This window comes from Bombus affinis, chromosome 5 (assembly GCF_024516045.1).
Source record: "Bombus affinis isolate iyBomAffi1 chromosome 5, iyBomAffi1.2, whole genome shotgun sequence".
Classification (NCBI taxonomy): Eukaryota; Metazoa; Arthropoda; class Insecta; order Hymenoptera; family Apidae; genus Bombus; species Bombus affinis.
The window spans coordinates 11,798,462-11,813,846 of NC_066348.1; the positions used below are offsets into that span (position 1 = coordinate 11,798,462).

At 37.4% G+C, this 15,385-nt stretch overlaps 2 protein-coding genes across 5 annotated transcripts in view; both read left to right on the forward strand.

Moving 5' to 3' along the window:
- Positions 1 to 15,385, forward strand: part of LOC126916704 (rotatin) — a 237,586-nt gene that overhangs the window by 45,258 nt on the left and 176,943 nt on the right. The gene's annotated exons all lie outside the window — the stretch shown is intronic.
- The window catches only part of LOC126916720 (heparan sulfate glucosamine 3-O-sulfotransferase 5), a 147,828-nt gene that overhangs the window by 1,166 nt on the left and 131,277 nt on the right, over positions 1 to 15,385 (forward strand). The window lies entirely within an intron of this gene.

Below are 15,385 nucleotides of genomic sequence, written 5' to 3' on the forward strand. Positions count from 1 at the left end.
TAAAATCTCCTTCGGGTAGAGAATAGAAAATTTTGTAGGTTAATGTTAGTTAGGTGGATTTTAAGGTTAGCAAATCAGTTAAGCAAGGATAATATATACAAGTGCAAGAACGTAATTAAAAATATGATTCCTAAGAAAATAAATCGAATCGTCCTTGTCAGTTAATAGGTCAATTAAAGTTCTTTTAACAGGATATTCTACTATTTCTTAACATATTATATACAAAATCCTATTTTGTAACTCCTATAATTAACCAAGTTAATTTTCTTGATATTTGGAACGATAGTTGGAATGTATTTTTTAGAACGACGAGGATGTTCAGAGTGATTTATCGTTAGAGACGTACGATTTAATTGACGAAATCGAAAATCTCATCTCACCGAAGGAAATGTGCGTAACGAACCCTAAACCGGTATCCTAGATCAAAGATATGTTTTCGTCATGGACGAATCACGGTCGATTAACGTTTCTCACGCATAGTGTGCTAATGTATTTGAGATATGTCAGTTCGTGCCTGTTGCTATTGGTCCTTTGCTTGGAAATAAGAATTTTTTACAAATAAATATTTTCTATTGTTATGTGTTTATGGTACATCTATGGTAACTGAGAAGTTAAAATAGAACGAATAACGTAAGCGAGGGAAGTGAAGATTTTTAACAAAATATACATTGTATTTGCTAATTTTGGTACTTACGTCGTTTGTTACTGCGATATAACTATATCCTTTTAAAAGGAAACTTTTACTTCGCTCACTCTTCGTCATCGTTGAGAGGAATAAAAATTTTTATAAAATAAACCAGTCAATAATAGTAAAATATGGAAATGTTTATTTTCTTTTATATACAGTGGCAAGTTTAATTTAGACTCCAGGATAGGTTCGAATGTATCACAGCGAGACCGAAGTGAGTCGGTTTAAAAAGCAATCTATACTACTGCGATTCTGCCCTTCGTAAAAGATGTTCTCAAAGAATGCAATATCCGGTACATGCTACAAACTTATGTCAATCCAGAGTTCTAGTAGGAAAGGATATCTTCAAACTTATGTCTCGTGTGTGAGTTCTCAAATATAGAATAAATATTTTGTCGAAGTATCAGGATAAATTGGACGCGCAATATACCAAGCTCTGTGGTTTGTTTTATTATACGTATCGAAGCGAGGTATCAAGTTAATTTTAGAAAAATTATTCCGTGATAAATTATATAGAACGATCGACGAGACAATATAAAATTTGTCTTAGCCGAAGGAGCTTCCCGCAATTGTATCGAGTTTTAATTAATTAATTTAAGTTTCAATTAATAGAAACGCGTAGAGAAATTTATTTCTAGAGAAGTTTTTCTATAGAAAATTCTCCTGCATTCTGTATCTTATATTTACATTTCGCGCAATTCGATTTTAATCTTGCGATTATTTTAGATTATTTTATAGAGAGTTTAGGCACAAACTATCGCGGTTCTCTGGTAACTACATGATTTCCATTCACCATGTTGAATAAAATGTTATTTTATTCGAGATTGTCGGCTCAATGGAAAAAGGCGTGGGTAGAAAAACAAACGTTGAAATTCACTTTGTTACCACGTCGGTTGTAATTAGAACGCAAGCCGTCGACTTTTCTTCTAGTTCCTTTGTTTTCAACCCGTACGTAAGAAACCTGAGCAAAGTCGTTGAACTCGAAAAGCTGATGAGCTCGAGAAAGCGCAAGAAAATTCCTCGTCGTGCACGATTTCTTAAAAGTTTCCGGTCCCTGGTATTCTTAGGGCTCGTTGTTGTTCCGTTACGCTATAGAAATTCGCAAGAAAGGTTAACCGATGTTGGTTAACGACGAAGACCATCGTTCTTTGGAGCTACGCCAAAAATTTTATACGTTTCGTTTCTTCCAAAACTTGTTGAATCCAACCGTTCGACGTAATTATCTAGAATTGAATTAAACGACCACAGCTTTATCTAAATATGTAAATAACGATATCAATACAGTCTATCGGAAAGTTCCTTTTTCTTTACGTATCGCTATATTACTTTCGGTCAATCCGAGTTCCAAGAAAAATGCATTTTACGCGAAAAGGATTCGCGAAGGATGCGTCTGTTTCTCAAGCGCGAAAACACGACTGTTTGTTGTTGCGACTAATATCGCACGGATCGTGTTCCTGTGTTTCACACGGGCATCAACAAGGTAGAATTTAATTAGCGTACGTCGTTAAATCGACGAAAATCGGAGGTAGCGTTGTAAGAAAGGTAATTTCAAACCTGTGACTATCGCGCGTTCGCGGATCGCGGTTTTTTTCACGGTTTTTTCACGCTTTTTTCACATTACAATTGCACGTAATCGGATTATCGATCCGATTACCAGACCGAGAACTGTAATTAGCATTACGTTCACATTTTATATACATGTTCGTACATTAAGCGGTAAATTTTACTTATCGCGATGCTACACCGCGTTTCGTGTAAACTTCGCATGTACCCTCGCCACCATAATTAGAGCATGATAGCATTGATAGCAAGGGTTTCGCGTAATTAATTTTCTACCGGTTTTCATTAGTTCTTTCCTCGTCGGATCCGCGAAATTTTAACCTTCTCTCAAATAGGCGTGTACATCGATTCTATATATTAATCTCTGTCGTTCTTTTCCAATGATTCCTTTGTACATTTACTTGTACTTCTGCTTTTCGTATTGCTTTCGGCAGATAATAAAAATAACGCGATAAATCCTAACTTATTCGCATGGACAACGAAAGAGAAACATAGGTTTGCGATAGAAATACGTACCGTTAGCTTGTTCGCAAGAGAGCGTAAGTGAAAGAGGTCTGTCTATGGTCCGACACGCGTTGCTTTCGTCACAAATATCGTAGAAACAAATTTATTACGCTCATTTCCCAATATTTCCATGGCACTGTTAACGCGTGACAAATTTTCCACGTCCAGATGAAGTACTGGCAAAACTTATCCGAAATTGATCGAAATTATAATCCTCGGGGTCGTTTCTTTTCTTTTTCTTAAAGTTCGTGTTGCATGTTGTGTGCTCGTGCGATGTGAAACTCGTAATTGTGCAGGCAATTGACGCCAGAAACTTCGCCAGATTATACCTTTGACCCATACCTGTGTTATTTTTATTTTTTCTTTTTTTTTTTTACTTTTCGTTAATGAGATCGCGAGGTCTTCACGCGCGGCACAATCTTTCTCCAACCGGGCAAGTTTATCGAGTAACCACAGGTGGTAATTTAGAGCGACAAGAGGTCGACAAACAGTAACGTCCAACGAATAGAAAAAATATGAACGCGTTCCTTCGACCAGCGAGGCTGAGCAAGGTGCAGGTTGTTCGGCCAGTTGCCTACATAAATGTTTTGTTTACCTGTCTTCCTCGGTCAATATTGTCTTTCCCTCGTTCCTTGTGTCTTGCTCATATACACGGAACACGAGCATCGAATAGAAAGATTAGGAAACGAATCTACGATCGAAGTGGCTTTCCACCTCTTTTCTATTTTCTTCCTATTTCCATCCCTCCTCTCTTCAATTAAAAATATTGGATTAGTCAAAAATTTTCGAAATTTCAATTATCCATTTAATCAGATGGTACTGTAGTATCGTGGACAAAAGGCCTAGGAGATATCGGGTGAACCATGAACAGTGTCGCGAGAAAGCAGAGGTGCTGACAGGCTCATTAACGTGTCGTTGGTCCTTCGATCGAATAATTTCGTGGAAAGGCCCTGCATGACCCTGGCCACGAGCGGTTGCGGAGCACGTGCGTGGTGCAGCTAAGACGAAAGTCAAAGGGATGCTAAGGGACATAGACGAATTAACAGTCAGTGTCAGAGGAGAAGCCAGAGAGTGTGAATCGAGAATTCAAGGAGAGAGTGTTGCTAGCGTTGTCGAGAGAGTGTGGTCCGCGTGAGAGAGAGAGAGGGAGAGAGGGAGAGAGCGTTGGATTCGTGAGGACGAGAGTTGCAAATTAACTATCTAGTTATCTTAATTATAGCACGTTGTTGTATTTAGTTCACGTTAAGCAACCATCGTTGCCTGTTTAATCAACATCTGTACAACCATTTGTTATTAATAAATTAATTGTAGTGTAAGATCCTCCAGTACAGTTGTAAACAATAAGAAAAGCAAGGTATTAAGTGTACAGCTCACAGACAAATAATATTTATCATCGTTCCCATTGCAAACACAAGATTGGTGAGATCGCCAACGTTTCAAGACGATTATCATATTCAAATTCATACTGCCTTCCAGTATTATTGCGCGATTCGTAGCACTAAAATCTTGTTCGCTTATCCCAAGGGAAGGTGGACTTTGAGACAGTCGTTGATATTTAACGAAAATATATTTTGAACGTTATCGGTCTCAGGTATTAGCCTTTTGATGTTTCGTGACGTATTTCGTAATACATATGCATGCATTATTTATATATGCAAGTTTCTTACGCGGCGTATACATACAACTGGCGGAATTCTGTCGAGCCAAAGTTTTTAACCGAACTCGCCCGGTTATCGTGCCAGAGATTCAAATCTAAACACGGTGGTTTTAAAAGGATCATTTTAAAGACTGTTACAGTTCACGGTGATTTTACGCTTTTCTTTTTCTTCCTTCGCGCAGTTTGTTTCTTTGAAATTAATTTAAAAGTTGATTATGGTCACGCATGTTTTCGTTTGACCGCGGAACGTTTCACAAGTGTTTCGCGGATCGTTTGTTCACGCTATATTCGTTGGTATTTCAATGTTAATGGTTGAATATTCATAGCATTCGTGAATTATGTTTATCATTGTTATTAAATGACTCAATTATCTTTGAGTTATGGTTGAACGGATTAAAACATCAGGATATCCTCCCTGTGAAGCGTGTCATTGCGATAAGCAATTTCGCGAACTGTTTAGCCTACTCTCCTTTAAATCATCCCATATAAATTAGACTAATTACTGATAATGGCTGCTTTATGACCGATAAATGTTTTGCGCGGAGAATAATGAAAAACTAGCCAATCATCGACGAACTAATAAATTGAAAACCATTCTAGAATCACGGTATCGTGTATCTTTTATAAATAAAACTATGAACTTTACTGTCTTTTGCGAACATTATCCTGTATGTTAATTATAACGTGTATAGTCCAGTTACACATAGATTTGGTTTTCTATTTCAAGCTCCAATTTAATACCGTAAAAGCACATTATCGATGTTCATAACTATCGAGATATGTATAATTTTATGTGCTAGACTAGATTAGCTGCGTAGTAGTGATACATGTATGCGAAATATCAGTGTCTGGAAGTATGTGTATGCGCAGCGTGTCGAAAACAAAGGAATGTAAACTGTTCGTTCAGTCGGTTAACAGCGTGATATGAAAGAAGGCGAGACAAAGAAAGTGCTGAGACGCGTGCAAGCGTGTATCGATGAATATCTTTGAAATCGTTTATCAAATAAATATATAACTATTCTAATATAGATTCTAAGTGTAAATTTAGTATTTCTATAGCATTATTTCGGCTATTAAGATCCAAAATTCTCAACAATAACTTTACAAGTTTGCAGGAGAAACAAGATGTATTTGAATAATGCTAATAATACGATTGAATATCAAACTTGTACGCTATATATCGTATCGCATCCAACGATGGAAACTGCGAGAGCTTGAAAAGTGCTCCTCGATTCGGAGATTGAAACGAACAACCGGCAACGATGTTGAAGATCGAAGTTGAAAGATAACTGGTTTGGTCGAGCCGCTATCAAAGAGGAAAAGTATTTTTAATTAATACAGCAAACATCGATACTCTTTTCAGGGCAAACGTAGCGATAATTCCATGCGTACTTTTCCACTCGAAACTTTTTAGTAGTTGCTATTGCCAAGTTTGATAACTCGGCTATACTGTTACGCCTCGCAGTTCGATTCTCACGCAAACGTGCCAAGCTTCAACACGTGGTTTACCTGGAACTAAACTGAGTTGACCGTATTACTTTATGTCTCGTCTCTTTCAAACGAAATCTCTACATTCGTTTATATCTTCGTATATGTAGCTTTCTATCGCTATATGAGTTTCCAGTTAAACCTGCAATTACAATTATATATTTATATTATATTATATTATATTATGTTATATTTTAGCGAAATATCGATTTTCTATGTACCAGTTTCCCGTTCGTTATTCCGAAACGATCGCTTACGATCGCTGATTTTAATTTGTACTTTCCATTCTTACAATTAGACGAATAACATTCTGTTAAATCTAACGCTATGCTTTTGTACCGCGCGACGTTGTTGTATCATGCTTGAATTTCATATTTCATTGTACGTCTAATTTGCATATTTAATTATATACAATATTACATTCGTTTGTACGTGTAATGTTTAAGTGGTTTAATGGCGTATACATATTAAGTATAATTCATTGTTTCTACTAAATCTATGCTTCCACGGATTATGTAAAATTCGACGATAAACGAAATATTGTCATAAACTGTGAGGTATGATATTGCAAGAGAACAATACAGAATAATTTAACTTGATTCTCTTACTAAAACTGAGAATGTAAGTTTAACAGATATTTATTCGAGATTTATAAAGCCAGATAATGTACAAACTTCTGATTATTTCTTCGTGTTAATTGAATTTTAATATATCACGACAACGTGTATTATTTAAAACTCGAAGCTTTCACAAGAAAACCACGTGGCGACGCTTTGGATGTTTTAAGATATACGTTTTCTCTCTGGTTTAATGTGCTAAAATCGGCAAATATGAATAACCAGTAGATGGATGCAATGGGTGCAAACTGCTAAACCGCGAAACAACGAAAACGAAAGCCTGTTATATCCATCTATCCGAAATACAGGGAAATTATCGTACAAACGTGGTAAAATTGTCAACTTGTCAAAGGTACGATTAAATTAACAAAACTGTCGAGCTCAATTAGTATTAAAATTGTACGTATACGTCGTCGTTTCGTTCTCGCGTTGTCTCGATAAAATAACTATGTAATAATTCTTCGTGGAATTCGTTTTTATAAATTATCGTAAGATTTATTACTCGTGTTTATTATTCGTCAACGGAAAATCTATACGCGAAGAGTATCCCGTCTGATAAATATAGCGAGCGAAATGTAATTTTAAAAACAAATTGTAACTTCAACAAGTATCTGGGAATATTCAAACTTCGTAAGATGTTTCTTTGAAGGCTGGCTCGCGAAGTTGCTCGATACGTGTCGCGACACTTTAGAAGTAACTTTGTTGCAATCGAGGATCGAAACTCGTCCTCGTGATCCACGTTATACGATTATCTATGTCTTTTTGTCTTTGAACGTGCCCAGTGATGGGGGATATATTTCTCGGTTAAAGAGGCCGTGCCTGAAGAATTTTAAATTGGATACCAGCGGCTTTTAATCGATCGATACTCGAAGCTATAGTATTTTTTTCAAGAGTAGTAAAATTACTCGTGTTGTATAGAAAATCTGAATGAAACGATCGTTTTAACCTTTCATCCTTTGTATATCGATTTTCCGTAGCAAATTAAAATCGTTCGCGATCAATTGAAAGAATCGTAGTGTTTATCGTTGCCAGATTTACTTTTTCGTTTAACGTTTCAACTCTGTGATCGAGAGCTATATACAGAGGTGTATACCGCAGTATAACAGGGTGTTTTAACGCGACGAACGATTTTTTAAGCATTTGCTTGAAATACCGTGTAACAGAAAGCGCCGCGAGCAAAAAATTTATCAGAATTTGATTATGGCCATTTGTCGTACACTCGATACCGATAAATTCTGTTTCGAAACTTCCTTTTGTCACGTAATCCCGAGCAGTTGAAAAATCGTGCGTCCCATTAGACGACTTTCTGTATTAAATACGTGTCGTAATCAATAGACCACGGATTTGTGTGTTTTTACAGGAAATTTCAGAGCGCGAAATTGCACAGAAAAATATATCGAATATAATGATTTTATTTTTTCGATTGTATTCTTAAAAATCTAAATTCGCAGATGAATTCGCAGTTTGATAATCAGCGCGTTATGCGGAATTTCAATAAATTAGCAATTTGAGCATTTGCTTGAAATGCCGTGTAACAGAAAGCGTCGCGAGCAAAAATTTATCAGAATTTGATTATGGCCATTTGTCGTACACTCGATACCGATAAATTCTGTTTCGAAACTTCTTTTTGTCACGCAATCCCGAACAGTTGAAAAATCGCGCGTCCCATTAGACGACTTTCTGTATTAAATGCGTGTCGTAATCAGTGGACCACGGATTTGTGTGTTTTTACAGGAAATTTGAGAGCGCGAAATTGCACAGAAAAATATATCGAATATAATGATTTTATTTTTTCGATTGTATTCTTAAAAATCTAAATTCGCAGATGAATTCGCAGTTTGATAATCAGCGCGTTACACGGAATCTCAATAAGTTAGCAATCTTTCGGTATAATATGATTATGTGATAGCGTATTACCGCAAACGAATGGAATATTTTCCCTTGGTACTACGTTTTCGTCCGCTGAAAACTAACGAAGGTACTTGAAGCGTGTCCTTTGAAATGTACTTTGCCAACTCGTAGAATTTAGAACGTAGGTACATACGTGTAGATGATCGCGAGGCAAGAAGCTGCTCCATGAATTTCTGTATTCCAGCCAGTACGGCCAGGTTGACAGCGTAGAAAAACGATCCCCTAACCAGGTGACAAAGTGTGCTGACGTTGCCAGCGGGAATACCCGCGGCTACTAGTTGCAGTGCCAGTACCTTTGGCTAGCACGCTGCTTGGAACGAAATAGCCGTGGAGATGGCGAACTCGGGCCGCGTACTTTCGAAGGGTCATTAAAACTGTCTCTTGGATGCCTCTTGGGCTCTACTTCACGGCTAAAGTCTACTCGAGTACCACCTATCTCGTCAGATGAAAAGCCTTCGATTTATTTCGCGTACCGTTCGATATCGTTTCGTGTCGTCGTGTTTCTCAAACGTATCGTCCGTTTTTTCAGCTTCGATCGCGATTTCCATTATCGGTTGGTTTATCGGGCCAATCGGCTTTCTTTGTCGACTTGTTTAATCTCTGAACGTGCTCTTCCACCCAACCGATTAAAGATGCGCGATTTTTTCTTCGGCAGAATCGTTTCCCGGCTATCCTTTGTGATTTTAACGCTGTATTTCACGTTTTTCATGGATACAACGAGTTGTATAGCGTAAGCTAAAACCAGAGAAAGCGAGTGGAATAAACGCGAATATGACGTGACTGTTTATTAGTACAAGAAATGTGTTAAAAATGATCGGTTAGCTGTGCTCGTGTGTCATACGGGCGCGAGTGTTAACGGGTTAAGTAATTGGACCATCGAAAATAGCACGAGGTTTCAATGTTCTTTTTCAATCGTGCCATTCGTCAAAATCGACAGGAAAATCGTTCGAATAGAGATCCGTTGATTTCACCGGCTTTGTAAGTTGACATAGAATAAAACCGATCGATGTTTTCTGCAATGTGGTATGATTTCGAATATGATCCGACCCAGTTGATTAACGAGGCAATTTAAAGGAGAGCGTTCTAACTTTCTATGTCGGAATTGTAGAGTCCATAAAAGGTATAGAGTAATTGTAAAATGAACCTTTTACGATTGCGGCCAATTAGCGAGAGGCAAATTAAAGAAGAGCACCCCAACATACTACGTCGGATCGTCATAGAGCAATGGCTGTATCTGTCCCTTATTTACTTAGATATATTTATGCATTGGAAGCATTTCGTCGGTAGAAATTAATTTTAAGTAATTCAATTACCTACCTTCAAATACGCTCATTCATCGTCCAACTACTTACTCTGCTTCTTCAGAGAACATGTTAGGATACAAGTTACGTACCGAAGCTGAAACTTAGTTTTTTTTTTTGAATCAGGACGAGAGGTTTTCGTTTCGTACGAAGAATGCATAGTCGTTATGAACTTGTTGCATTACGAACTCGTTACATTTTGTCACGACTTGCGCGTCTCTTATTTCTTTCAGCGTTCAAGCTCTCGTTATTAGCCGCATTGGACGCATTACGTTATATACAGTTAATTTTCGCAAATTTAATTCTGCCTCGCCGCGATGAGCAAAGCCTGACGTTCGCATTCACCCAGCTCTTTAAAATGCTACATTCTTATAGATTTTTATAGCGTTCTCTTTCACGCAAATCCTCTGCAATTTTTCCCTTCTATATCCATGCTACTTTCTCCTTACTAGCTGAATAACTTTATTTTATCGCGAGTGCACCATTACCGAAGATAATTAATAACCGAGAATTAAAATGGATTAAGTATCGCGAAGGGCTGTTTTTACCATAGCGAACGTTTCGTGTTTGACGTATTAATTTAATAGTTATTTTTCAAACAAAAGCAGCGATGAGTTTGAAATATCAATTTCCAATTTATTCGATAACGCTTTTGTAAAATAACGCCCCGATAAATGTAGACTTTATTCTCTATTAATATTCATATCGCAAGAATAAGTCGATTTCGTTTGATCGACGAAATTGTACGAAACTTCGAACTTCGTTTATAGCACGTTGCATCAATTATATGTATACAGATTGTTTCACGTTCACTTGGTTAAATATATTAATAAATTAGCCCTGAGACGGTAGAAGATAGAGAAGAATCTCATGGAACGGAATTAAACGGCCCGACGAACGATGTACGACGTATAAAAAGATTTGCAATCCAATTTGAAAAAATGGAGATAATTTTGAAATATTCGAAACGCTGCCAGTTTCACATTTATACTGGGTTGGCAACTAATTGATTGCGGATTTTATCAATACCATCTAATGACAAAATCCGCGATCACTTAGTTGCCAACCCAGTATAGGTGCATGTTACGAAACTGGCAGCGTTTCGGATATTTCAAAATTATCTCCATTTTTTCAACAATTTTAACAATTTCAACAATTTCATTAGATGGTATTGACAAAATCCACGATCACTTAGACGCCAACCCAATAGATCTTACGTCGTTCGAAACCGTTTAATCGTGCCTAATGAAATTGTTCTTTATTTTCTATCGTTTCAGAGCTGTAGCTTATCCTAATTACGCGAGACATCCTGTTCAAAATTTGCCAATGTCGTCTGAATGGTTAATCACGTACGAAAATTCTTGGCGTACGTCCTATCGCAGATCTTCCCTTCGCAAACTCCTACGAAGTAGTCAGAGAGATTTTCCAGATTAGCAATCGGTCCTTGATAAACAATCCGAGATATCTGGAAATCCTGGAAATTCGAGCTCAGGAAAGTACACAATAGGGAGCTTATAAGCTCGGAATGGCTTCTATAACGTGCTTTTATGATTTCTCTGCGGTATTCCTTATTTCACAGTGTACGTACGTACGGTGGTGTTCGATTTAAGCATCTTTTTAACTATCCAGAATGTAAGAGAATTTTTCGTACGAAAGTTACTCGATTTTCCCAGAGAACAAATTTAATAGGATATTTGTTATTCATCCAGACCTCTCGATAATCTGAATTCATCGAGAATTTTGAAAAATATACACGTGGATATTTCGTGGTAAATTTATCCTGATACCAAAACACCGTTGAACGGGTTGTGTAGTCGCGTTAATTAAACAGCTCGTAATAAACCTACTTGAGATATGACATTATATCGTGTATTTAATATTCACACGAAAGAAAGTTAATACAACACATAGATTATTGTGTAATTATTACGCTGCCATTCACGCCACGTTATCGGTACTCTGCACTACCCTTATCTTCGTAAATTGGTATAATTATTCTTATTGATACTCGATAATACCGGTATTGTTTATACTTTTGCAATTGTATCTAGGCAACGTGAAAGGCGCATGTGTACGTAGATACGTGTTAGAAATTAATACGAATATAAGAAATTACAGTGGGTACAAAAAAATATTACAGAGATCACTGTATTTATCCTATCAATTTGCACAATAATTAATGAAGAAGAAAAAGAATGATTCTTAAGGTAGTATTCGAAACAATGTCGATTGTCGATGAGATTTTCTTCAAGGCCAAAGGATCATTCTTCGGAGCGAATGACGTTCAGGTCAACCGGTTGCACCGTAAAACCTTCGACTTTCAGTGAAAAGCCCTCTGAGAACACCATGATGCGGCAGACTTTGGCGCAGTTTCGCGGTTAACGCGAATTTTCTCCGGACCGATGTTCCTGACGCGTCGCGGAAATTTTTCTTGCAATTTCGTTATGCAAGGGACCGAGGATTCGTATCACGTCCTGTCCCTCCTCGTAGCCCAATATATTTCTTCCTTCTACTTCAACTTTAACGGAACGGTTTTTATCAGCGAAAAACTAGCTGTTCCGTGTAGATTTCTAGGACGGCGAAACAATGCGAGTGAAATACAGCGGCGTTTCATTCCTTCCGTTGTCTCAACAGTAGTTCCGCTTGATGTGTATTTTTCTAGGATTCTGATCATTCGGTCGTCTCGACGGTAGACGAAAGACACGGTTCATCTATCGAATCTGTTTTCACGTCGATGGTTTGTGACAAGAGGAAAAGTAGGTAGCAGAGGATGATGATTTCTGTATCGTTAGTAGTTTTGTTAACTAATTCCTGATTTTGTGGCTGAGTTTCTTTGAATCTGCGAAAAGTAATCAAGGAAAGAGAGAGAGAGTTTGTTAAGTTTTGGATCTTAAACTTTTTTCTCGGTGAACAGACAATGTGAATTTGTAATTCTTCGGGTTTCAAACGTGTTATTAATACGTTGTGCTTCGTTCCAGTTTACTTTTTTTTAGAATAGACCCAAAGCGCGACATCATAATAATACGACTGAAATTCAAAGAATCGGAAATATGTTTACCGAGTTGTTATCTAGAAATATTTAATTCGCACTGATTTATTATTTGATAAAAGTGCTCGTCTCAGTTTCCTAGCTAAAGGTAGATAAGATTTTTCATAATCTTGGTAAAAATTACACCGTTCTTTATATGGTAATCTCTCAGTCGACTAGTACAATGTTTGATCGTTCGCAAACGTGGTAGGAGCAGTTTGGTGCTGAAACAGAGAAGCAGGTGCCACGGCACTTGGCGTTCAAAGCTTTCTACGATAAATACCTTATCGAGTGTGCTCGTTATGTAACACCGGCAAACACTTTGATGCGTAATAGTCCTTGACAAGATTCGAGCAAAGCAATTTATCGAAAACAAAGAATAGATTTCGATAAGGAATAATTGAAGAACAAAGTGGAAAAATATTGTTTCGCCAGCTAGCCGTTATACTTTCTCCGTATATTTCACTGAAATATCGGCAATCGGTTTCGAGAGTGCGTAGATCGAACAGTGTTCAATTATTACGTTCCAATATTGGTGTTTCGAATACAATTCTATTTGTAGCTACGCGTTTGACCGTTGTCACGATTACTTCCTGAATTTTGATTGCATGATCGTGTTCGAGCGACCACAAGATCTCTCTGTGTGAAAGAGATGCAAACCTGGATCGATAACGCGACGGAAAGTGTCGATTATGGGCAGTGTACAACGTAATGTCGATCTCTGATAAAAGAACGAAGCATGGAACTGACGAAAGACTGACCTTTCTAACTCAATTACCACGTCGATGTACGGGCGAGTTGTTTTCTTCTCCACGAAAAACATTTTTGATTATAGCGGATGAACTTAAGCGTTGACCATGAGCTTCCACGACGTCCGAATTTTTCACAGCGGGTCTAAAGCTTATACTCTGAAGCTTCCTCCTTTTATCGTTATCGGATCATCTTCGACTAATAGATAGAAAATAATCGTTTACACGATGTAACGATGGATCGAGAACGATTGTCATCTTTTTTTTTTTTTGTCTCGACGAAAGGAGGAAGTTTGGAGCGCGTTGTTGCGGGCTGCTTGACATTTAATATTGTGAAAACGTAGCTTTCGTGAAGAATGCCACGTAACTTTTTTAATTCTGTCGCGATTTTATCGGTGTTTACTGGACCGTGCATTTTTACGAGATATTCGGGTTATTAAAAATTTTTAACTCGCAGCTTGATGAGCTTTGTTGCCGCATCTCGTGCGTTTTATTATTTATTTTTTTTCATCGCCCTCTAAAACGTCCGTTGCGCAGCTAAGCATTTCACTGGATGGTTTCGAGTTCGAAGATTAAAGCTTTGTAATGTAAATAGGAATCCGCCATTGTTCCGTGAACAAACACCTTGTATCTTTAATCTTTGAAGCTTAACTTCTTTTAACAACGCGATTGCCGTGTTTCATTGAATCTGATATATCATTGTGTTCGGAATCCGGAACAAGATTCAACTTTTTTAAGTGTACATGCTCGCCATAAGTATTAGGACGATTGTAGAAAAACAGGACACTTAAACCTGATAAAACATTAAAAAATTATTGAACGTTACTTAGATTAAATCATATAAGAACTTACCAATAATTATGTAACAATCCTCGATGTTTTCTTCGTTTATATTCATCGTATCTTTTGTCCACTGTCCCAGTCAATGTTCTACACATGTCGTTATTTAGTCGCATGCTGTTAACAAAATTCCAGAAGCCAGGTTTAAACTTTGCACAGTTTAATTCATTTTATATTCTCTCAATGAGATTTATCAGATCAGAAAATCGCATACGTTCGAACATATACAATAGCTTGTCCTAAAAGTTTGTTTCGTCGTATAATGTTGAGAATCGTGGATCTTAATCGCCGAAATAAAGGTAAAGGAACACTAAGGTTACGCTTAGGATTCATATTAAAATAGTTTAGGATTTATTTGATAAACGATTTCCAGGATCTTCGTCGATATAAATTCGCACGCGTCTCAGCACTTTCTTCGTCTCACCATCTTCCATGCCACACTGCCAACGGAACAGTTACATTCATCTGCTTTTCGAGACGCTGTGCACACACGTACTTCCACACACTCATATTCACATACGTGTGTTACTACTACGCGGCCAATCTAATCCATCAAAATTATACATATCTCAATATATAAGGAAATAACAGATGGGTAACATTTTTCGTTTTGTTTATTATTTTATCGAATCACGCGAGATCCACTTTGCTCCATTGGAACAATATTCTACTTACTATTTCGCTATTTCCTCCTGAAATTCTTGCCAATAGTTTTCAGAATTCCTCGTTATGTACTTTGCATCGCCGTTTCGTGCGAATACAAACTTCCGACTGACTGATTAATTATTTCCTATCCTGTACAAGTACATCAATCGTCCTAGTATTTTTCGACAAATCCGTACATACGCTATTACTCGTAGACTCGTTTAAACATCGAAATATTCGTCTTACCTTCGTTTGTACGTTATTTCCAATTTGAACCACCTCGATGCGGCGTGTTGAAAGTCGACGATCACAAACAACGCTGGTAACTGGAATTTGGTATCGAACGATGGCTAAATTCGATCTTAGTATCCGTAGATCGTATCGCGAACGAAGGCTA